This window comes from Thamnophis sirtalis, unplaced genomic scaffold (assembly GCF_051295495.1).
Source record: "Thamnophis sirtalis isolate CommonGarterSnake01/CBP01778 unplaced genomic scaffold, rThaSir2_p1.2 scaffold_8, whole genome shotgun sequence".
Classification (NCBI taxonomy): Eukaryota; Metazoa; Chordata; class Lepidosauria; order Squamata; family Natricidae; genus Thamnophis; species Thamnophis sirtalis.
In genome coordinates, this window is record NW_028261388.1 from 14821090 (window position 1) to 14847118 (window position 26029).

General features: G+C 42.3%; 1 protein-coding gene across 1 annotated transcript in view; it reads left to right on the forward strand.

Moving 5' to 3' along the window:
* Positions 1-26029, forward strand: part of ARHGAP42 (Rho GTPase activating protein 42) — a 182179-nt gene that overhangs the window by 40211 nt on the left and 115939 nt on the right. The gene's annotated exons all lie outside the window — the stretch shown is intronic.

The window sequence follows — 26029 nt, forward strand, 5'->3', positions numbered from 1 at the left end:
TCTGCTCATTCACATCCAGTAAAATCCTCCCTTTCAAGGGAGGATTTACAGTCACAGACCTCATCTGGCTTGGAGAGCTGCTAGGCCGATATCTGCAAAACTTGGCAAGGAGTCTTAGAGAGTCATGAATTTTTTTTTTAGAATTTTTTTTTTAGAATTTTATTAGTATTTGTAGGCCGCCCTTTTCCCTGAGGGGACTCAGGGCGGCTCACACAAAACTGGGAAGGGGGAATACAGACATTAAGACAGAAACATGTAATAAAATAGCAAGCAACATACATTCATCATTCGGGAGGGGTAACTATCCTATCCCCAGGCCTGACGGGCGAGCCAGTTCTTCAAGGCTATGCGGAAGGCTTGGACGGTGGAGAGGGTATGAATCTCCACGGGGAGCTCGTTCCAAAGGGTCGGGGCTACTGCTGAGAAGGCCCTCCTCCTTGTAGTTGCCAGCCGACACTGGCTGGCCGATGGGATACGGAGGAGGCCTAATCTATGAGATCTTATCGGTCGCAGGGATGTAATTGGCAGAAGGCGGTCTCTCAAGTATCCAGATCCACTGCCATGTAGGGCTTTATGGGTGATTAATAGCACCTTGAAGCGCATCCGGAGATCGACAGGTAGCCAGCGCAGCTCGCGGAGGATAGGTGTTATGCGGGTGAATCGGGGTGCACCCGCAATCACTCGCGCGGCTGCATTCTGCACTAGCTGAAGTCGCCGGATGCTCCTCAAGGGCAGCACATTGCATGTAGAGCACATTGCAGTATTCCAGCCTAGAGGTCACAAGGGCCCGAGTGACTGTTGTGAGAGCCTCCCGATTCAGGTAGGGTCGCAACTGGCGCACCAGGCGAACCTGGGCGAATGCCCCCCTGGTCACGGCCGTTAAGTGGTGGTCAAATGACAGCTGTGGGTCCAGGAGGACTCCCAAGTTGCGAACCCTCTCTGAGGGGTATAAAATTTGAATTAATGAACCAATTAAGCAAACAAATTGTCTCCTGCAAACTCCACTCCCCCTTCGTTCCTTCTTTATTTCCTCTGAGAAATGACACAGTTTAGACATTAATGGCTGTGTGTTGCGTTATTTTCGTGACCCGTCAAAACCGCGGTCCACAAAAGCGCGATCGACGAAAGCGCGCATTTGACGTCATCACAGCGCGACGAAAAAAATAAAAAATTGAAATAACAATAAAATTAAAGCAAGCCGATTCACATAAAGGTAAGGGTTAGGTTTAGGTTTAGGGTTAGGTTAAGGGTTAGGGTTAGGTTTAGAGCGTTAGGGTTACGTTAAATTTTACGTTAAAGGTTAGCGTTAGGTTTAGCGTTAGGTTAAGGGTTAGGTTTAGGGTTAGATTTAGGCTTAGGTTAAGGGTTAGGTTTAGGGTTAGGTTTAGGGTTAGGTTTGGGGGGGTTAGGGTAAGGTTTTCGCTTTATTTTTACATTTTTCCATCACAGCGCGATGTTTTCGTCACGCTGTGATGACGTCAAATGCGCGCTTTCGTCGACCGCGATTTTGTCGTCCACGGTTTTGTGGTGGAACCGTTATTTTGAGGGGACAGCACATTTACACTGTTATACAAGCTGTATACTCACTACTTTACATTGTACCCAAGTGTCATTTTTTTCAGTGTTGTCACATGAAAAGATATACTTAAATATTTACAAAATGTGAGGGGGTGTACTCACTTCTGTGATATATATCTCCCACTAAAAACTAAAATGAGAACACAACAGTATGACACCATTACCCGTAGACAAAGTTGACAAAGGACTCATTTACCTGCCATTATCACTTGTGGAAAAGGTGCAGTTGACGATGTTTAGATCTTTGGACAGTATGAGAGGAACACATGCTAAGAACACCACATGATTGATGAATTTCAGTTGTTTTTCTGATCTTCATACAACCTTGGAATAGAAAGATCTTTAAATGAGCAAGAAAGTTGAGTGATCGTGAGTCCAAGTATTTAACTGATTATAAATATAGTGCTGTTCAAGCCACTATTAATTAGTATTTTCTGATTTTTGTGTAAACATTAATTAGAATTACAATAGCAAGATATTTTTTGCAGGTGTGAGAATAAAGAGAAACAAACATTTGGTGTCTGATCTGAAATCATTTCTGGATTTTTTAAAATATATATATAGCTGCAATACCACATTAAATAGATTCAATTAGTTAACAAGTCTTAAGTTGTTTTCTTGTACTGTGTGACACTGTCAATCAGTTTATTCCATTAATGAAAAATAACATGGCCACTGATTAGGCTTAAGGTCAGATGTGGTGACAAAAGTTAATTGTTTGTATATGAGATGTTAAAGTTAGTGGAAGGAGGGATTGATGGGAAGAAGGAAATATGGCTGAGATTTGATAGTTGGGAGAAGTGGAAAGGATTAACTGGATGGCAAAAGGGGTCAAAGGATTAGAATTCATCACATTCATCCAGACATCAGTTTATTTGAAGAATAACAAAAGTAAATCATCTAGTAAACATTCTGGATAATTGCCAGGAAAGGTCACACTAAAAGGATTTTGAACACCTTCGTAGTATTTAAGGCAGGTTCTGCTGTTAACAGTAAGACAGAAAATTATTGCGTCAGGTTTCTAAATATTCTTATTGCAGTTAAGCCATTCCAGAGTCTGAGGCTGTAAATTACAAGGAGTTGAATAAGTTACCTAGTAAACCTGTACTCACCTACGGATCATAGAGCTGGGAGAATGTGAGCTGTTTGAGTTACACAATAACAGAATTCTTCATTCCCAGTGATGTTGTGGAAAGATTTGTGGTAGGGCTCACCGAACATTAACGCTTGTTGTGGTCATGGAATTAGATCTTTTTGATCAACTATCATCTACTAAAATATACATTGCTGGCTCTTAATTACCTATGGCAATGATCCTTATTTCTCTGAGTTAATGTTTGATGCTGAATACCTTTTCTTAAATGCTAAGGTGATAAAGGAGGTTCTTTTTATAAGTTGCGACATGTTTTTTAGGGCCTTCTTTTCCTATGAATTCAAACGGAAACTTTAAAATTTTGGCTAACAAATCATGGTATTGAGCAAACCATACTTGGCTGAGCTTGTTAAATACACAGGGTCCCAATTCATGATTTACAAAACAGAATGGCTTGGCCACTAAGGTTGATGCAGTGTTTGAATTCAGCCCATTCCTGAGTCTTTGAACTTCGGCAGAGATTTTGGAAGGGAGGGGGAAAGGAGAAAGGATCTAGAAAATACCTGTATCTGCAATTTTGTCTATTGTTCTGCTTGCTGCAGTTCAAAAAGGATATAAGAGCCATTAAAAGTGCAAGCTTCAAAATCATTAGGGTGCTCAAACATCTTCCCATAAGAAAAGACTATGTTTTAATGTGGAAAATGTCGAGTGTAGAAATATGGGGAAAACTAGGTGTAAACTACTACTACTATTACTTCCTCCTCCTCCTCCTCCTCCTCCTCCTCCTCTTCTTCTTCTTCTTCCTCTTCCTCTTCTTTTTCTTCTCCATATAAAAACGACTTGTGTGTCTAAGTTCCAGCATAACTCTGGAACCCCTCAAGCAATTTCAACCAAACTTGGTACACAGATGACTTGCTTTCTGGAAACAAATATTGTGTGTGTGTGTGGGGGGTAAAATATCCCTAAAGCCCCTTGAGGGGTGTTCTGTTAAGATACAGCCTGTTGTGCCTTAGAATGGCTTTTACTGTACAGCTCAGTGGAGTTGCCATGATAATGGCTTCACAGTACTCCACAAGGGGGCTCCCTCTGATAAAGGGGAAAATCCAATATTAAAAATTACGTTTGGTCCAGACATTTTCCCCTATAAATAAATATCCGGACAATGCCGTGTTATCGGCTAGTGGGGAATAAAAAGGATTTAAGTGACATGCCTATGGTATATTAACCATGCATAATCCAGAGAAAGGCTGCTACCTATATTATGAGGGCATCCAATAAACCTGATGAGAAGGAACTTTAAAACAGTGCATAATTAATCTGTAGAACTCATTGCCACAAGATGTCATGCTGGCTAGTAAATTGGACAACTTTAAAGACGAGCAGGATTACGTTATGGGAGATACTTCTACTAAGGGATATTAATTTCAGGGTTACCTCTGAAATGAGGCAGCATGTCCCCAAAATACCAGTTGCTGGGAGAGCTTCCTATCTACTTCTACTTGCCAAGAATCCAGAAGCATCTGGTTAGCTGCTAACCTTCAAAATCTTTATTTATTTAAAACTTGTGTTCCTCACATGTATTAATTGAGTTTTTCAAAGCTATCTAGGTTTGCATAAAGCCCAGATTAAATCCCAAGTTCTTCTCATTTCTTGTTCACCTACATAGGGCCATCCACATTTAAAGATGATATAACTGCAGTCATGGAAATATCAGGTGTTTTCTTCTTAGTTAAGAACTGGATAGCAGAATTGTTTCCCTTATAGCACTTAGCAACAGCACAAACTTATATATCACTTCAAAGTGCTTTACAGTCGTGTCTAAGCGATTTTACAGAGTCAGCCTATTGCCTCCAACAATCTGGGTCCTCATTTTACTGACCTCGGAAGGATGGAAGGCTGAGTAAAACCCTGAGCCTGGTGAGACTCGAACTGCCAAATTGCAGTCAGCCGGCAGTCAGCAGAAGTAGCCTGCAGTACTGTATTTTAACCACAGCACCACCATGGCTCTTAAATTAATTGTTTATACAAATATGAATACAAAGCAGTGATGGGTTCCTGTGGAACAGCCCCGGCGTCACCCACATGGATGCACGAAGTGCACGCGCACACTTTATACTTGCTTGCGATGCTTCCGCAAGCCTCTGTGATGCTCCAGCTGCTCGGAGCAACGCGCAGGTGCCATACACACCGTGTGCAGTAGCGCCAAAGGCTTAAAGGACATATAGGGAGCGTGGGTGGGTGGGCCCTCCGGAGCACCGTACCGGTGCTCTGGACAGGCTCCGGTACGCCCGTACCGGGGCATACCGTACCGGGGCATACCGCCTGCAACCCACTACTGATACAAAGTATAGAAAGCAAACTGTATCTGGGAATAGCTATCTTTCTCTCCCTATCTTACTAACTGGCCCTTTCAGATATGACTTTACAGCATCTAGCTGGGGATAGTTATCCTAGCATATAGAGCTGGGGTGTCAAACTCAAGGCCCATGGTATTTCCAGGTCATCCCTGCAGGCCAGATTTAAGCATCCAGCCCACGGGGTGCTTAAATTTGGCCTGCAGGGATGACCTAAGAAATAGCAAAGAACCGACCCGCAGAACTTCTGCCAGCCAAAATTGGAAACGGGGCCTTTTCGCAGCCCGTTTGCAGCTTGGACAGCCAAGGTGGCACAGTGGTTAAATGCAGCATTGCAGGCTACTTCAGCTGACTGCAGTTTGGCTGTTCAAATCCCACCAGGCTCAAGGTTGACTCAGCCTTCCATCCTTCCGAGGTGGGTAAAATGAGGACCCGGATTGTTGTTGGGGGCAATATGCTGACTCTGTAAACCACTTAGAGAGGGCTGAAAGCCCTATGAAGTGGTATATAAGTCTAACTATTGCTATTGCTCTTGAAGCTGTTTGCTGGCCAAAACGAGGTGCAGGGAGTGCACGCGCATCCCCCCATGCCCCGTGTTGGTCAGCAAAGTGCTTCAGGAGGCTGTCAAGGCCAAAATGGGTGGTGAAAAGGCTACCCCCCCCCACCAGCCCACGGAGGAGAACTACAGTGCTGATCCGGCCCTCAAAGAAATCCAGTTTGACACCCCTGATCTAGGGGATTAAAGTTTGGGAATGTTGGTCTTCTAGCTTGACTAGTGTCACTTTTAGTCATAGGCAAGCCACTCTCTAATCTACATGAAACCTAGGTTGAAAATTCAATTTGAAAAACTTGGATGTTATTACTCTGAATTTGTTTGGGAAAACAGAAGGAAGGAGAGGAGAACAATGATGACAGAGAACGACAGAAGCCTTACCAATCATGCGTAGGCGCATTAGAAGTCTCTTTTTAAAGTATAATTTTGGTTTTGTCTAAAAGCTGCTTCCTGGCTGTTAAAGTACAGTTACCATCCTTAAGAATCTCTCCCACGCCCCTAAGCTGAGCAAAGTATTACAAGGAGCCTCCTTATCCAATGTTTAAATTAGAGGGTGAGAGTTTCCCACCAAGTTTAACAAAACCATTACCTTGCTCTCTTTAAATAATACTTAAGAAAACCTTCACAAAAACATAAGGAAGCGAATTCTCCGGTTTACTTGTTTTATGTAGGCAGTTGCTTTGTTTCAGTTCAGACCACTGATCAACAGTAAGGGTGTTGTTTTGGGACTCGACAAGTTTCTTCAATCTCTTCGCTGCCATCTAAATGATCCTATTATTTTTTTTACACTGAAAGCACATAACGGTGGTGATTTATAAATTCATTGCCACGTGTTTAACTTGCTGAATCTGCTGATGTATGTGGGGCTGCTTACCAAGATGATTTGGAAATACAAGTAGTCCTCGACTTACAACAGTTCATTTCGTGACCATTCAAAGTTACAATGGCACGGGGGAAAAAGTGACTTATGACTATGTTTCACAGTTACGACCTTTGCAGCATCCCCATGATAATGTGATCAAAATTCAGATGCTTGGCAACTGGCATGTACTAATGACGGTTGCGGTGTCCAGGGTTATGTGATCCCCTTTTGCAACCTTCTGACAAGCAAAGTCAACAGGGAAGCCAGATTTGCTTAAGAAGTGGATTAATAATTTGTCAACTGCAGTGATTCACTTAACAACTGTGGCAAGAAAGGTCGTAAAATCGGGTGAAACTCACTTAACGAATGTTTCAGGAACAGAAATCTTGGGCTCAATTGTCATAAATTGAGGACTACCTGTGCACTTGGTCTAAAGGGTGGAAATCCAGGTGCACACATGGAAGGTAGCCAATTAATAGGATAGTGCCTGCATGTGATTATAGCCAGTTTGATCTAGAACAGTGATAGCCAACCTTTTTGGTGCCAAGTGCCCAAAGCATGCACGCACGTAACCCCAAAATGCAATGTGAGCACCCCCATGCATGCGCCCCCCATGCATACACCCCATCCCCTCCACACATGCCCCCCCCCCCACATATGCTAATCTCACTGGTGGTAAATGCTACCTATAAAACATTTTGTACCGATTTTCCTTATATGCCATTGACATTGTTAGTTTATGGCAGTGTTTCTCAATCTTGGCCACTTGAAGATGTCCGGACTTTAACTCCCAGAATTCCCCAGCCAGCAAATGCTGGCTGGGGAATTCTGGAAGTTGAAGTCCGGACATCTTCAAGTGGCCAAGATTGAGAAACACTGGTTTATGGTTTCTATCCCACAATTTCTGCCATTTATCTACCGTATTTTTCGGAATATAAGACTCACTGGAGTATAAGACGCAACAAGGTTTGAAGAGGCAAATTTTTTTAAAAACGTTTTTGCACTCTGCAGACCTCCCAAAAATGGCCTGTTTTTCTTTTTAAAAAAAGGCATGAATAGCCTTTAGGAGGCTTGTAGAGTGCTCCTGGGGGAGAGGGCAAAAATGAGCAAAAAATGCCCCCCCCCTTTTTGGCAAAATTGGGCTCATTTTTTGCCAAAAAAATTGCATGCATAGCCTTTAAGTAGCTTATAGAGTGCTCCTGGGGGCTGGGGGGAAGCAAAATTGAGTTAAAAAATGGCCCGTTTTTCACTCATTTCTGCCGTTCCCAGCCCTCAGGAGCACTCTGAAAGCCTTCTACAAGCTCTACACGGCCATTTTGGTGAAGGGGCGGTGTTTCGAGAGGCCAAAAATGCTGTATTCAGGGTATAAGACGCACTCAGATGTTCAGCCTCTTTTTTTGAGGGAAAAAGGTGCGTCTTATACTCCAAAAATATAGCAGTTCTATTCCTACTTATTGTGGGACTCTCTCTCCCAATTCAGTCTGCCCCTTGAAGACTTCTTGTGTAGAGGTCACCTTGCAAGAGGGAAAGAGAGTGATGGGCAATCCTTCTTGATGGTGCTCTCAAGAAGTTCATTTGGCTTGGAGCCATTCAGTGCAGGTCTCTTCCAAGAGGCATTTGAACCTTAGCAGAGGACTTTGATCTTTTACTTTTCTTCTGGTGGCTTTTGTAATTGTATTATCTTGGCATTCAATTTGTTCCACTTTGCCGCTGTCGTTTTTGAACTGCCGGGAATTTGATGTAGTGGTTTTTTGTTTTGGTTCCTGAGGTGGGTCTTTAAATAGGGCAGAGAAGAGTGGAAAATTACTTCCTTTGATCTGTACGATATGCTCCTATTAATATACCCTATTTTAGCATTTATCTTTTTAATATCGTGTTTCCACAAAAATAAGACAGGGTCTTATTCTTTCTGACCCCCAAAATAAGCACTTGGCCTTATTTTCAGGGAGGTTTTATTATTTTTGAGGTGCAGGAGATGGTGAGCGTGGTCACCTCATGGCTGCTGCTGTGTTGCAATATTTTCTGAAAGGGCTTATTTTGGGGGGAGGGTTTATTTTAACTCCTGTGCTCAAAAGCCCAATTGGGCTTATTATCTGGGGAGGTCTTATTTTCAGGAAAACAGGATAGCAGCTTTTCATTGTTGGCTGATGTTTAACTTGTGGTCAAAAAGAACATTCAAATCTTTTTCACACATTCTAGATTCAGAGCCAGGTCTGAACGGGTCATCCCGTATGTGTTCCTTTCATTTTATGTGCAGTATTTGGAAAGATGTGGCATAAGTTGAATCTTATTTGTGGGAGGGAACAAAGGTGTGCCAGAGTATATTCATAGATTGGAATAGGCAACAAGGTCAGCCAATGAATAGACATGGAACAGGTCAGCCAATGGGGACTGATTGGAAACTGAAACAGTATTTTCTGGAGACAGCTAGGAGCCTGGGTGTGTCTTAGTTTATCTTTCGTGCTAAAGCTGTAAATTGGTTTGAGCTCTGAACTGAAACTGGAAACAGATCTCTCCTCTTTACCACATTGGAAGAACCACTCTTGGTATTGTATATATGTCTCATGTGTTATATTATATATAAAGGGAAGTTAATGAATCCTGCTGCATCAGTTGCCTATGTGTGCTTTCTGGATTTGATTTCTGCAACAAACTCTGACAAGGTGTTCAATGCGAGCTTATAATCCACCTGGAGGAGGTAGACCTGGATTGCTGTGGTTCATTTTGATTACAGTATCTCCAGATAGTCAAAGCAGAGAGATGGCAGATAGGGAGGGCTGCCTGAAAAAAAACTGAATTGGATCATCTTTCAGCCAAACCATGTACAAGTAGGTCCTTGAATTATGGCCACAACTGAGCCTAAAATTTCTGTTGCTAACAGTACATTCTGTTACTTGTTAGGCGAGTTTTGCCCTATTTTATGACCTTTCTTGCCACAGTTATTAAGCAGTTCGCTGCAGGTAAGTGAAGTCATGCAGTCATTAAGTGAATCTGGTTTCCCTCATTGACTTTGCATGTAGGAAGTCAGCTGGGAGGATTGCAAATGGTGATCACATGATCTCAGGGGATAAGTAGATGCCAGTTGTTGCCAAGCATCTAAATTTGGATCACATGAAGCTGGAGATGCTACAACGGCAGTAAATGTGAAAACAGGTCAGAAGTCTTTTTTTTTTCCAGTGCCGATGTAACTTCATACGGTCACTGTTGTGACCCAGCAGGAGCCGTTGGAGCTGCTGATGGACTCCGATAGCAAGGAACCCTATGAGTCTGTTATGGAAGATGTGGAGGACCCTGGGCAGGGTTCAGACTCATAGCAGGGACCAGAGAGGCTGGTTGGCCACCAGGAGGCGCCTGAGGCATGGAGCAGTGGGGAAGATCAAAGGGAGTTTGTCCCTGATGCCAGGCAATGGAGGGTGGAGAAACAGAGGCAGCAGTTACGGAGACAAACTCATAAGAAATAATCAAGACCAGGTGATTGTGGCTTGGCCCCTCCCAAGAGAGTATATAAGAAGAGACTTTGGGAGGAGTCCTTTTGCAGGACACAACCATTCGTAGTAATCTGGAGAACTCCTTGTCTGGTCTGACTTGTGTTCCTGTGTCTGTTGGAGTCTGGGTTGCTGCCAACTTCTTGCCAGTGAGTCGTGTCTGGGCTTTCAGCCAACAGGATTATAATTGCTGTGAATAAAGAGTGGCAAATAGCTAAGCCTGTGTCTGCGTTCATTACCGGACGGAGGGGGGCCAGAACAGATCACTAAATGAACAGTTGCAATTCAAGGAATGCAGTAATTTGAGAGGAAATGTACCCATTTCTACATTTTGTAATTTCTACTTTTGTACAAATTAAAAGCTGATTCTGATTAGATCCAAAGCTATTGTCATGTCTGAAGACTTTTACAGGGGTACCAGACCCAAGGCCCGTGGTCCGCATGTGGGCCATGGAGTGCTTAGATCTGGCCCGTAGGGCCACCTTGGAAGCAGTGAAGGACCAGCACTTGGTGCCTCTGTCAGCAAAATCGGAGCTCGGAAGGGCTACACACGGTCCTCCTGAGCTCCGTTGTCAGCTGCGACGGCTTTCTGCAACCCTCTGCCAGCGAAAAAGGAGCTCGGGAGGGCCACAAGCGACCTTCCCAAGCTCCATTTTCGCTGGCAGAGCATGCAGGCCGCCACAAGCGCCCCAACATGAGTGACATTTAACTGGCCATGCTTCTCCCCCCCCATCCCCATGGTCAAACACAACTCTGATGCAACCCTCAATGAAATCAAGTTTGTCTTCCCTGCACTTGGACAAAGTCAGGTCACCAAGAACTAGAACAATTTTAGTAAGATTTCTTTAATGATTTCTTTAATCTTTTGTGAGATTATCTCTGGTCCCATCCTGGTCAATTAACTCTACTTCATTCAGAAGAGATATTATCTTCCTTTACAAACATGACTCAGTATGATTGCCTAAGATTTGGCAACAATACTTTCACATAGAGACTTAATAAAAGTTGCAAATTTCATTGCGAATTGTTGCAAGTAGGGATTGTTTTCCCACTTCAGATTTTAAAGAGGCATATCAAAATCTTCTGCACCGGGTTCTCCAATGTTTAGGAAGCTTCATTCTCTCTAATTATCTTTCTTGCAAATTATAACCCATTTTACTTTAAAAGAAAACCTCAAACTGTAAAACGGTTTTGTTTTTTTGTTTTTTGTTCTTCCCACTTTAGATAATCAGAGAACGAAGTTGTTTATCCAAATCTTAGTTTGGACATAAACTTGGGTTAGCCTGATCTGAACAACATCTGCCCTTTTCTGAAACTTTCGATGACTCCTTCAAAACAAATTATGGTAAACAGTTATGATACGCCTGCTATCTAAATAGCTCAGCCTTTTTCTATATTAGACTAACTTGTTTTCTTCAATTATTTTATTTAAAGTGAGTAGCAAATTGCAACATTTAGTGAAAATTCATTTTTAATGAAATACTTATAAAGTAAAAGTAAAGGTTCCCCTCTTACTTATGTGCTAATCGTTCCTGACTTTAGGGGGCAGTGCTCATCTCCGTTTCAAAGCCGAAGAGCCCACATTTTTTAGCCACTGAGCCACTGCATCCCAAAATACTTATACAGAGTTTTAAAGAATATTCAGTAACGTTTGTTTCATTTAGAATCATTGTTAAGAATGAATACACTGAAACTGCTTAATATAGCTAAAAGCTTGCATCTGTGAATATATATCTTCTTAGAAGCAGTCATCTGGAAAAAGTTAATAACATTTTAATTTTAAATTTCAATTGCATCCATATTCATTGTCTTGACTTATTTACATTCTGCTTTACTTTATGGAATGATGTATTTCCAGAAGCACGAAAGCAAGATATCTCTTGCATCACAGTAAATTAATGAAATAAAGTCTATACCCATCTGCTTTGTGTTCAGCCGAGCAATTCAAAAGAGGCGCATCGGCAGGTATCATAAGAATTATTGCTCTGATAAAGCAGTAAAAAAAACCCTGCTATATTATTTTAGTAGGCAAAGGGCAGGTGATCCTTACTTTATGCCCATTGTATTCTTTCATACTTAATTATATCTTTTTTTTTTGCAAGTCCATCTTCTAACCTGCGACTAATGCCTCAGATATCCTTAATAAGGCCGCACCTGGAATACTGCATCCAGTTTCCATCAGCACAATACAAAAAAGATGTTGAGACTTTGGAAAAAGTACAAAGAAGAGCAACTAAGATGATTAAAGGCCTGGAAATTAAAACATATGAAGAAAGGTTTCAGGATTTGGGTTTGGCTAGTCTAGAGAAAAGAAGGACTTGGGAAAGGGGGTGGGGAATGATGACATGATAGAAGTATTCCAGTATTTGAGAGGCTGCCACAAAGAGCAGTCAATTTATTTTCCAAAGCACCAGAGGGCAGGACAAGAAACAATGGACAGAAACTAATCAAGGATAGAAGCAACCTGGACTTAACAAGAAGCTTCCTAACAGTGAGGACAATTAATCAGTGGAACAGAAGTTGCCTTCAGAAGTTGTGGGTGCTTCATCACTGGAGGTTTTTAAGAAGAAACTGGACAGCTACTTGTCTGAAATGGTACAGGATCTACTGTTTGAGCAGGGGGTTGGACTAGAAGACCTCCAGCTCTATTCAGATAGATTGATAGTGACTCAGATAAAAAAATAACCATGCAAAAAAATATTGTGCGCAAAATTGTGCCAAAAAAACCCCTAATGATTCCATTTTAAAATGTGAACTATTTATATAATGGCTCACTAACCCATTATTACATTTTTTGGCAGAGATGTACGTACAAAAAAATAATAATCCATCTTCCAAGAGCAGAAAGTTGGTTCCTTGGCTCATACGCTCCAAGTTAAATGTTTACATTCTGAGTTAGGTATCAGTTGGTATGGAAAGTAGAAGTGTCAGATGTTTACATCTTTAAGAGAAAGATCTTAGGAGTAGAATTCAAGATGATATAAATATTGCTTGAAGTACTCTTCTTTGGGAATTAATTTCATCCTGGTTAATAACATTTTTTAAATCAATGGTGAACTAGGGTGAGTTTTAGGTAAAACTATGGTAAAAGTGAAACTTGGAGGTGTTAAAACTAAACTTGTGCAAAGAGCCAGTATAAATGTTGGACAGGATGGTTAAAACTGGAATTAAAAATAATAGAAAACCCTTAAACATCATTTAAAAGTCTTAAATACATGTAGGACAGAGGTGTCAAACTTCAATTCAACATCACTTGTGTTGGGGGTATCTGTGGTGTCCTGGCTGGGGCGGGAGGATCCGGGATCCGTTTTTGGCCACAACGGTCTCCTGTAGCCCTCGGCCAGCAAAAACGGAGCCCGGGAGGTACGCGCCACTCCCGAACTCCATTTTCACTGGCAGAGACACTGCGGGCCAGTCCTTTGCTGTTTCCAGTGCGGCCCCGCGAGCCAGATCTAAGCATCCTGCAGGCTGGGTCTGGCCCATGACCCTTCAGTTTGACACCCTTGTTGTAGGGCATTTTACATTATGTACTTGCATTATGAGCGCGATGGCTCAGAGGTTAAAGATGCTAAGGTGGTCAGCTGACAGCAAGGGTATGAGACCCGGGCTCCACACAATGGGATGAGCTCCCTTTCCTTGCCCCAGCTTCTATTCACCTAGCAGTTCAAAAGCATGCAAACGCGAGTAGATAAATAGGTATTACTTGGGTGGGAAGGTAACAGTATTCCATGCATCTTTTCTGTATAGCTATACTGGCCACATGACCATGGAAATTGTCTTTGGACAATGCTGGCTCCCTCAGCCAAGAAATAGAGATGGGCACCATGCCCTAGAGTCAGACATGACTTTATCTTTTACTTATACATTGTAGCTTATATTTCAATAGTAGTAGTTTTCATAATCAGCATATTAGTGTAGTATGGCTTAGTAATGGCAAACTGCTAGTACTTTTCATAATATTAGAGATTTTTGTTTGAATGCCTTTTTCTGACATTTGTGCTGTTTAAAAAACAGCAATCTTCTTTTGCCCTTTGCACCTCATGTTTTTGACAGTTGCTTTTGCATTGTTTTCTACAAAGTTTACGTATTAGTTGCTACCTCTACTTAAGCAATAGCAGTAGACTTATATACCGCTTCATAGGGCTTTCAGCCCTCTCTAAGCGGTTTACAGAGAGTCAGCATATTGCCCCCAACAATCTGGGTCCTCATTTTACCCACCTCGGAAGGATGGAAGGCTGAGTCAACCCTGAGCCGGTGAGATTTGAACCGCTGAACTGCTGATCTAGCAGTAGCCTGCAGTGCTGCATTTAACCACTGCGCCACCTTGGCTCTTTTCTTCCCTAAGAGCGTTAGGGAAGGCAGAACCTTGCCTATAATAGTAGTACAATACCACACAATGGTCATCTATAGAACTAATGATAAAATATGCAGCTGGTGAAAGTTATTTAAGAAACCCTGACCAATTTCTTTCAGCCATGATAATTAATACTTGAAGGAATGAGAATCCCCTTCTCTAATGGGAACTTAAAGCAGTTTGTTCTCACATATGTTGTTCATTGTTTTACCATTGGCAGTAAAAGCCACATGCTTTACTTCATTCCCCGCTGAATAAAGAACATTTGCTACTGTTAACTCCATCTTTATTTCGTGCCATTAATTTAATACAACCGCTTTGCTTCTGTCCCTCCTAAAATAGAACAGGAAATGATATTCAGGTTATAAGTACTGTACCTTTAAAATTTCCCATTTCTTCTCCTGGCTTTAAATGATTATTGGAACATTGTAGTGGTGGGTAATGGTATGGCAGCCAGGGTCGCTGGAACTGGCAGCGACCCAGGCCTGCCACGCCCCTGAACCAGTTCCCTGGTCGCTGCCATTGCCATCTTGTTTTGGAGTTCTGCGCATGCGCCAGAGGTGGGTTCCTACCAGTTCGCACCTATTCGGTAGAACTGGTTCGTCAAATCTAATGAACCAGTTAGAAGAGGTTCCACCAGTGGACCTGGAAAGCAGGCCACACCTACAGAAGAGGTTCCAAAATTTTTTGAAACCCACCATTGGTCCTTGGACATGATTATTCTATACTATCATGCTCATATTTATAAAACTCAGTGCCTCTGTGAAAGGTAAGGATGGCTACTGCGTTTGTGGTGCAATCAGAACATTATGTGTGTTGAAGTTGTTTTAACGCAAACCAAAGATGCCTTTTAAAAAACAAGCTTACATCATATTCTTATGTATGCCAGTGCTGTGTATGAGGTAATTTAAGGTGGTTCTGACAAGTGTCGTCGGCATCTTCATATCCGATCACATGGGTGGCAAGCCACTTCCATCTGGTCACATGCGTGGCAAGCCACTCCCACAAAGGAGGCCACACCCACAGAGTAGGTTCGAACAATTTTTGAAACCCACCACTGGCATGCGCAGAACAATTTTAATTGAACTGCGCATGGCCACACAGTTTACATCCAGCAAAGCGCACGCACGAGCGAACCAGCAGTAAAGCCGGCCGGAACTCACCCCTGGAACATTGCTATTCTGGCATCCGCTATCTAACTGCTGCAAAGATCCAAATATCAAGGGCATTATTTATTTATTTATTTTTATTAAATGCATTGGCTGCCTGTCTTACCACACGGTAACTCTGCAGCAATTAGGAGGCTGTCCATAGAAAAAGACACAACACTGGCGGGGGGGGGGGAAGTGCTGAGCTGTTATGACTTATTGAATCCCATATTTTAGATTCTCTGAAAATGCTCACATTTAGTTGCCCTGTTTTTTTTTAATAACTGAGGTAAGAGGTTGTGCTAAATCAAACAGTTGTAATAAAATGCTCTGAATTGTGCCTCAGAAGTTGATCTGTCACTTTTTTTTTAACCTGAAATCCTATATAGTCTTGGTATTAAATCAGGATATACTGAGACTTGTTTTCATGTTCTTTTTTAGGTCTCTACAAATCCATTTACCCTGGAATTTTACTTATTGATATTTTGTGTGATATATTTATATCCCATCTTTTGTGCAAATTCGTTCTTCCACTTTTTACTAATAACAATAACTCAAAGCTCTGTCGGGCTAAGAGACAGTGACAGGTTACTTAGTAAGGAGCTGTAGCTGAGGATGGATCTGACTGCAAGTATATATACACAGTGGCTATTCATGAAATTGACCAAAAAGAATTTCCTTCAAATATAACTTCTCAGTGGCTCCGATTGTGTAGATCTGGCTTTCGCACTGCAAATGGCTTTCACACTGGAAAAATGTCATGAATAGTTACAACTCTTCGGACCTGGGTACCTGAGAGACCGCCTCCTGCCGATTACCTCCCTCAGACCGATTAGATCTCACAGGTTAGGTCTCCTCCGGATTCCATCTGCCAGCCAATGTTGGCTGGCGACCCCCCGGGGGAGAGCCTTCTCTGTTGCAGCTCCAGCCCTCTGGAATGATCTCCCTGTTGAGATCCGGACCCTTACTACCCTTCCGGCCTTCCGCAAAGCCACCAAGTCCTGGCTGCTCCAGCAGGCCGGGGGGCCTGTGAAACATCCAGCTCCACGGAAATTGTGAATGTTGCAGTTCTGTTTTTAAAGTGTTGTCTTGTCTAGTTTTCCCCTTTCCCTTGTCTATTGTGAGCCGCCCGGAGTCCTTCGGGAGTGGGCTGCATACAAGACAAATAAATACAAATACAAATATACAAACTCTGCCTGTGGAAATTTGCAGTCATCCAGGTCATAGTTGTCTCAAAGGTGCTTTTTCAAAAGTCAACTGGACTGTTTTTGTTTCCTTGAGAAAGAAGAAAACATTTTCCTTCTCATCCAAGAAGCTTCATCAGTTGTGTTCATGGGAGGATGGATAGTTCTGATAGGAAGGTGGGCAGGAGATGGAAAGATTGCATTTCTTCGCAGTCCTCTGATCATTAGCACATTCTCTGAGAACTGTTGAGGCCACTCGCGGGTTTATCTGTTCCTTCAGGATCATCTAAATCAGGGTGCAACTAGTGTGGAATCTTTTTGGAGCAGCTGAAAGGGTCGTGTTGTAGACTGGCGCTGTGTATGAAGCCGAGGTGGCGCAGTGGTTAGAGTGCAGCACTGCAGGCTACTTCAGCTGACTGCAGTTCTGCAGTTCGGCTGTTCAAATCTCACCAGCTCAAGGTTGACTCAGCCTTCCATCCTTCCGAGGTGGGTAAAATGAGGACCCGGATTGTTGGGGGCAATATGCTGACTTTGTAAACCGCTTAGAGAGAGCTGAAAGCCCTATGAAGCAGTATATGAGTCTAACTGCTATTGCTATTGCTATTGGAGATAGGTGATCTTATTCTTCCACTACGGTTGAGGGAGTTTCATTAAGGACTACACACTGAGTGTGGTTTGTCAGTCAGTTATGAATCCATCTCGTACTGATTCTGTCTATCCCATATTTTTCTAGTTTGCCAAGAAGTAGGTTGTGGTCTGTTGTGTCAAATGCCTTACTGAAATCCACAGCATTTCCCTGATCCACTAATTTAGTCACTTTGTCAAAGAGTGAAATAAGATTTGTTTGGCATGATCTGGTTTTGACAAACCCATGTTGGCTTCTGGTGAGAATATAACTTTGCTTGCTTATAGATGTTTGCAGATCTGTTGCTTGATTATCTTCTCCAGGATCCTCACAGGTATTGATGTCAGGCTGCTTGTTCTGTAGTTTCCTGGATTTGTTTTTTCCCCTTTTTGCAGATTTTTTTTAATAAAAAGGGAGTTTACACACAGACATAGACACAAACACACACACACACACACACACACAGAGAGAGAGAGAGAGAGAGAGAGAGAGAGAGAGAGAGAGAGAGAGAGAGGGAGGGAGGGAGGGAGAGAGAGAGAGAGAGAGAGAGAGAGGGAGAGAATATCTCTCCCCAGCCGATTAAATCTGCAAAGCAAGTGATAAATATCAGCATAAAAAGTAAAATGTATCTTAAGAGTTTCTATAATAAATCCCCAATAAGCAAATAAAATTTGAACATTGGTAAGAATTAAAGAGATGAAGTATTTGCATATCCTGCACTTATACAGTTGTTTATGGTATTTTATCCTTAATACTGCAAATTGTTTCAAACACTTTGACGTTAGGAGTTTAAACAGAATCCAGATGGGTAGAAAATAACACCCATAAGTTATAATCTTTTCAGTTAAGTAGAGTGATTTTAATGTATGATGGTTCCCCACCCCCACCCCCTAGATATGAAGAAGCCCTGGAAGAATAATTACACTGATAAATTCCTGATGAAATGGGTTAGTCCTAAAATGCCATCTATCATTTTGGATTTATTTAAAGAACTATTTAGGAAGCACATCGAAAAGTGCTTCAAATAAAAATAACATCTGCTTTTTTGTAAACACAATCCTATATGTATGAATTTCCATCAAACATTTTAAGTGAGCAATTCTTGAGATATATTTTATTTTTCATCCAAGTGCTGGAGTAGAGCACAGAATAACATTGATAGTTAGTAGAATCCTTATTTTGGACAAAAACATTAAGCAACTATAAAAACTAACAAATTAAAATCACATTACTTTTTCCTATAGAAGGCAAAGGGGTTATAATAAAAAGTTTATTATAAGTTTTAACAAAATTATAAGAGGACATAACTATTTTATTTTTTCAGACAATTCAGTATCTTTCAGTCTTTCATTCCTCCCTGGATTTGGAAAACCTCCAGGGAAAACAGCTGCAAAACTCCTTTAACTTTCACGAAAGAAACTGCCAAACACATTGCTGGCCTCCGGATCCTGGGGAGGGCAAAAATGACCCACTCTCCATGGTGCAAAAGGACAACTAGGCCTCGCCCACCATGGCCACGCCCACCCAGCAACCAGGCAGAGAACCCCTTACTAAAATTTTTGAAGCCCACCTCGGGAAATTATATTAGTTGCCTGTGTGTTTCTGGTTGCAGATTCAGGTGCTAGTAATAATAGGCAGAATCCTGCAGGGCTTCACATCCGGTCACCTGCAAGACTGCAGTAGAATATGTCCAACTAAGGCGTGTACAAAAATCCGCAGCCCCTGCAAGTTATGGTAGGAATATACTCAGAAGTTATGTTTCTTTGTTAGATATCCCATCGTGTACATCTCCTCCTCCTCCTCCTCCTCCTCTCCTTCTCCTCCTCGTTATTCCTGTAGGTGCAGGATCTGTTTTTTGGATTGACAAACACCATCTTGCACAATCAAACACAGCATCTGTGTCACATCTACATTTTTACTATAGATCCATTGGTTGCAACAACAACAACAAAAAACACTGACTAAGCAGTTTGTCACCTGAGCCTGATGTTGGTCTTGTACAATTAGTGGCCCTTCGAAATAAGATTAATATCCTCAATATAGACTTATTAAACCTGTGTGTTCTTTAAGATGGCATTTAAGAATGACAAGGCAGTAAATGTGTAGCTGCCATACACACACACACAAAAAAAACCACTCACCAACCTGAGGAAAGACAACAACGTAATCATTCTCCCAGCAGACAAAGGTAACGCCACAGTGGTGATGAACACGTCTGACTACCAAACCAAACTATCCAAGATACTCCAAGACTCCTCTTACAAATCTCTAAACACAGACCCCACCATGTACCTGGAAAAAAACCACCAAATCCAAAATAAAAGCCTCTCCCATCAGTGAAGAGATCCAGCTAAGAATCATCCCCAGAGAGTAATCTTCCAGATGCCCCAAACTCTATGACCTCCCCAAGATACACAAGAAGGAACACCACTCAGATCCATAATCAGCTCCATAGGCTCATCTCTACAGAATCTTGCCAAATTTTTCACACACACACACACACACACACACACACACACACACACACACACACACATCTTATTGTGTTTTAATGTGGTGATGGTATTGAATTACTGTGGTGGCATAGTGGTTAGAATGCCATATTGCAGGCTAACTTTCAGGACTTTCATCCCGATGGGATCAAAGTTGACTCAGCCTTTTATTATTTGATAAAATTAGGAGCCAGATTCTTGGTTGCAAAATGTTGACTTGTAAACCGTGCGGTGCTGTAAAGCAGCAGTCCCCAACCTTTTTGGTTTGGTGGCCTGCTGGTGGTAGGAGAGGGGATAGTTCCCTGCAAGTGGCAAGTGCACATTTGCAAGTGTGTACAACTCCATTTGTATGTGCAGCTTGCGCAAGAGGAGCTTCACGTGTGAATGCAAGCGGCTGTCTTTTGCATGAGGGGAGCTTCATGTATGCACTGCTATCCCATTCCAAGCAAGCCACAGCCTGGTAGTGGGCTGTAGCCCGGGGATTGGGGACCCCTGCTGTAAAACACTATGAAGCGGTATATAAATCTAAGTGCTATTGCTATATGTGCATATGTGAGGTTGCTTGAAGTACTACAGTTACACAGCTTTTGCAGGTCGCTTAGATTCATTCATCTGAAGCTACAAAAACACTTTTAAGAAATGTATTCTGCACATCATCCTGTATTGAAGAACGAGATTGGAAACAGGTCTTCTAGAAGAAAATCAATCTGGATGGTCATTAAGAGTTAACACAACTTGATGGTATCTAATCAATCAGATCAATCTATTCCCATCACTACTTTTTAATTTAAATGTTAATGCAAGGTTGTTACTCAAATAAAAACAGCAAGGGGTCATGCGACATCTTAAATTTAATCATCTAAGGTTTTATGGACCACAGTTAACTTTTTCAGTTAATTAGATAGTAAAACAAAGATCTGAAACTCTGTAAATTACTCAGAGGAAACAACAACAATTTCAGTAGTCGTTACCTGTGCTATATGGACATTCTTGGATAATAGATCATTAAAACGAGTCTTGTGATAAGAAAGTTTATACCATTTTAATGCATGAGAAATTATATTAAGACTTCTAATAAAATCTGACTTGTTTCATGATAAAACTTTGTACGGTTCCTGTTTTCAAGGGCAACTTTAGGTCAGTTAGAGAGTGACCTGGAGAGTTAACATGTACCTTATTCATTTTTGCTTTATTTTGATATTTTAATGCTTGAAGAATTGGCATCAGAAGGTGCTTCTGAGTTTTGGTTGGTCCAATGTTGATTAGCAGCTATTTTAAGTTTGTTAATTCTATAAACAGCTTCCTTGCTATTCACAGATATGAAAATAAGGTTTAGAACTGTCTAGGCTGAGCTGTAAATCATTAGGTTATACGCCTGCGTCATTTTATTGGGAACTGTAGGTAACAAGCAATAACATTGGGTTGTGCTGTCAATTTATTTCATACTATTGCGCATTAATCCTAAGCAACATTCCAGTCCTTTTGATCTGTTTAATGCTATATATTTGCATCTTGAGAAATGCCAGCCTTAAATCAATTGCCTGTGTACTTTATCTGATGAGTCTGAATAATTTGTATATTCTAGGTATCGCTAGAAACAATGGACTTCTTAGTGTGTTCCAAATGGAAGCTAGAGACACCTAAAATGTGTAGTGGCCAGTTTCTGGTAGAAGATAGAAGTTACACATCCAAAGTAAACTTTCACAATAGGGTCTAGAATAGGGGTGTTAAACATGATTTCATTGAGGGCCGCATCGGGGTTGTGTTTGATCTCGGAAGGCTGGGAGCAGAGGTGGGGGTATGTGACCATGGTAGGTGTGGCCAGGGGCGTGGCCATGGTCGACGTGACACAGTACTCATGTGATGGCACCTGTGGTGTCCAAATGCTAAGGCAGGACTTCCCTGGGATCCTCACTCTCATTATAATCTTCCTTCCTTCCCTCCTTCCTTCGCTCCCTCCTCCCCTCTTCTTCTTTTTCCTTCCCTTTTCCTTCTCCTTTCTTCTTCCTCTCTTTCCCTATTTTTCCCTTGCTCTCTTCCCATCTTTCCTTCTTTTTCTTTGTCTTTTCTTTCTCTTTCTTTTTTCCTGTCCCTTCTTGCAGGCTCAAACACAAAAGGGACAAAATAGCTCGGTTTCGGTCGGACTTGGACTCCACCGCAGTAGATCCAGCCGAGACACAGGAGGACCGCTTGGCAAATCATCTCTGGGTTGAGTTCCAGGATGTTGCCTCTGGGGATGTGGACAAGGCCATTCGAGCTGTAAGTGCCTCCACCTGTATTCTGGACCCGTGTCCCTCCTGGCTGGTTGCCAACAGCAGGGAGGTGACACATGGCTGGATCCAGGCGGTCGTGACCGCCTCCCTTCGGGAGGGGCACTTCCCCGCCGTACTTAAAACGGCGGTGGTGAGACCCCTCCTGAAGAAACCATCCTTGGATCCAGCCATTTTAAACAACTTTCGTCCTGTCTCCAACCTCCCCTTTATCGGGAAGGTTGTTGAGAAGGTGGTGGCCTTCCAGCTTCAACGGGCCTTGGAGGAAGCTAGTTATCTTGACCCCTTCCAGTCCGGCTTCAGACCTGGTTACAGCACAGAAACCGCTTTGGTCGCATTGACCGATGATCTCTGGAGGGCCAGAGATGGAGGCTATGCATCCATCCTGGTTCTCCTTGACCTCTCAGCGGCTTTCGATACCATCGACCATGGTATCCTTCTGCGACGACTGCGGGAGGTGGGAGTGGGAGGCACTGTTTTACGGTGGTTCTCCTCCTACCTCTCGGACAGGTCGCAGTCGGTGTTGGTCGGGGGGCAGAGATCGTCCCTGAGGCCCCTAACATGTGGGGTGCCACAGGGTTCGGTCTTATCCCCCCTACTATTTAACATTTACATGAAACCGCTGGGCGAGATCATTCGGAGGCACGGGATAAAATACCACCAATATGCGGACGATACGCAACTGTATCTGTCCGCCCCGTGCCAACTCAATGAAGCGGTGGACGTGATGAACCAGGGTCTAGAGGCCGTTAGGAACTGGATGAGCGCTAACAAACTGGTACTCAACCCGGACAAGACCGAGTGGCTGTTGTGCTTCCCTCCCAATAATTTGGCGAATGTACCAACACTTAGGCTGGGGGGTCAAATTTTACACCCCTCAGATAGGGTCCGCAACTTAGGAGTCCTCCTGGACCCACAGCTGACTTTTGACCACCAGCTGTCAGCTGTGACCAGGGGGGCATTTGCCCAGGTTCGCCTGGTCCGCCAGTTGCGGCCCTACCTAGACCGGGAGGTTCTCACAACAGTCACTCGAGCCCTTGTGATCTCTAGGCTGGAATACTGCAATGGGCTCTACATGGGGTTGCCCTTGAAGTGCATCCGGCGACTACAGTTAGTCCAGAATGCGGCCGCGCGAGTGATAGTGGGCGCACCGCGGTTCGCCCACGTTACACCTGTCCTCCGCGAGCTGCACTGGCTACCTGTTGGTCTCCGGGTGCGCTTCAGGGTACTGATGACCACCTTTAAAGCACTCCATGGTAGTGGATCTGGGTACTTGAGAGACCGCCTCCTGCCGATTACCTCCCTTCGACCAATTCGATCGCACAGACTGGGCCTCCTCCGAATCCCATCTGCCAGTCAATGCCGACTGGCGACTACACGGAGGAGAGCCTTTTCTGTTGCAGCTCCGACCCTGTGGAACGATCTCCCCGCTGAGATCCGTACCCTCACCACCGTCCAGACCTTCCGCGCAGCCCTCAAGATCTGGCTCTCCCAGCAGGCCTGGGGATAGGTTCCTAATTCACCCGCCCGAGTGTTTGATTGTTGAATGAAAGTTGCGTTTTACTATTTTTTTCTTTGTTCACATTTTGTTTTGTTTTTGATGTTGCACTTCCCTCCCTTGTGATTGTGAGCCGCCCTGAGTCCCCTCAGGGAAAAGGGCGGCCTATAAATTTTAATAAATTCAAATTCAAATTTCTCCTTTTGTTTTGTTTTTAGTTTGCTTTGATAGCCCTCTGCCAGCAAAAATGGGCTGCGGGGAGGGGGGCTGCATGTGGCCAAGCTTCGTTTCCGCTGGCAGAGACACCGCAAGCCTGTCTTTTGCTGTTTCCTGACCGGCCCCACAAGCTATACGTATCTAAGTGCCTTGAGTTTGACATCCCTGGTCTAAAAAGTGGATCTAGCATTCAAGGTTGCAAAACCTACAGAGTTTTTAAGTTAGTGTTAATGCTGATCTGGAGTTGCATACAGAATCCTGCAAACTGTAACTCATTTATGAGTTGTTATGACAGAGACTCATTGAAGTGCTTCTTCCAGCTTTCTTATCACCATGGCCGGTTTGCTACCAATAAATTCAAACTCCGTACCTTGATTGTTTATGTCTCCTCTCCCTCCCGCTCCTTTCTCAGCTATTCTAATCTCTCACATGTGGTGATGGATGTATTCTGTAATCAGGAGCCTTGAGAGGCTACTACACACTGAGCTGAAGATCTTCACTTTATCATCGGTTTCATTTATGACTAATGAATGTGCTGGCCTTTTAAAGTTTCTACTTAAAGTGATAATGAAGAGAGCCACATGTTTGTTTTCATGGTGGACACATACACGGGAATTCTGTGCCATCAAAAGAGGGGGGAAGCTTAGAAATTCTATGATAGCTGCAGATCGTATACTTAAAATGAAATAGCTACCATAGTTGAAATCATTTCACAGTGATGTTTTTTACTGATATTTACAAGAATTCAACTGTTTTACCAAAGCAATTGTCTGAATACAAATGCAAATTCAAATTGTTTTTTTTTAAAATCATCTTCATGACAAATTAATGTGACTGTCATTTTGAAGTATCTATAAGTTCCTTCATGAATTATCTGGGATGGTTTCACGGCCATAATTTTGCATCTGTTTGTGTTGACAGCGAAAATAAAGAGTCCTTGAGAGATCTATAATTTGTCTGCAGTGGGCGTCTTTATTAAAACATTCTTATTTTATGCATCTAATTCGTACTTTGGCTAAGAGCTTGTCGCTCAAGTATAAATAAAAACTTAATGAACAGAAAATAATATGAAGTTCGGGTTTTCTTTATTATTATGCTGTATTCCTGTTAATTAGCAGAATACAAAATAAGACTTGGAAGGGATCTTGGAGGTCTTCTACTTTAATCCCTTCCTTGAGCAGGAGTTCCTATATCATTCCAGATAAATGGCTTTTCAGTCTCTTTTCTAAAAATATCAGTGATGCAGCAACTTCTGGAGACAAGCCATTCTACTGATTAATTGTTCTCATGAACAGGAAATTTCTCCTTAATTCTAGGTTAGATCACTCTTTGATAAGCTCCCAGCCATTACTTCTTGTCTTGTCCTTCTTTGGAGAATAAGTCAACTCTCTCTTCTTTGTACAACGTTTCAAATATTGGAAGACTTAAATCATCTTACCCTTAGTCCTTCTCTTCGTTGGACTAGACATACCCAATTCTCACAACCATTCCTCATATGGTTTAGCCTCCAGTCCCCTAATCTTCTTTCTTGCTCTTCTCTGCACTCTTTTTAGCTTCTCAACATCTTTTTTCTATTGTGGCGACCATAACAGGATGCAGTATTCCAAGTGTGATTTTAGAAGTGGACTATAAAGTGATACTGACACCTCACATGATCTCAATACTATCCCTCTGTAAATGCAGCCTAGGACTTCATTGGCTTTTCTGGATTTCCTATCTGATAGGATGTTTCTTTACTAACCTGCTCTACTCTGTCTTTATTTTGAACTCATACTTCTAAACTATTGCTGGAAATAATGGTTCCCAAATTTAACTTGTGAGCACTTGATTCAGGAATTTGGCTGTCTTAACAACTCGGGGTTTTGTGTCCTTCAAGTAGATGATGATTTAAAAGACAAGGAAACAGAAGGATGAGAACAAGCGACATTAACATGTGCATATGTACACAGGCATATTCATATGTGTCCATATTACAAGGAAAAAAGGATAGTGTCAGTAAAATATGTTGATAGGAATTCAAAAATCTTTTTTCCCCTTTGCATTCTAATAGGTTTTATTTATGCATTTGGTCATACTCATTACAATGTCTTTAAAATGATGCCATAGGTTTAATAACTATAAATATATTTTAGAAAATGAAAATGAGAGGGGAAACCCTTTTGGATTGTTTCTTTTTTAGAGAGTTATATAGTCTTGGATGGATGTAAAATTTCATTGCTTTGTTTAAATCTGTGATGTTTCTCTATGTTCATGTGTGTTTTAACTCTTTATTTCTTTTGTCTATTTATGAACCTTCCCCACCCTCTTTTTTCTGTAT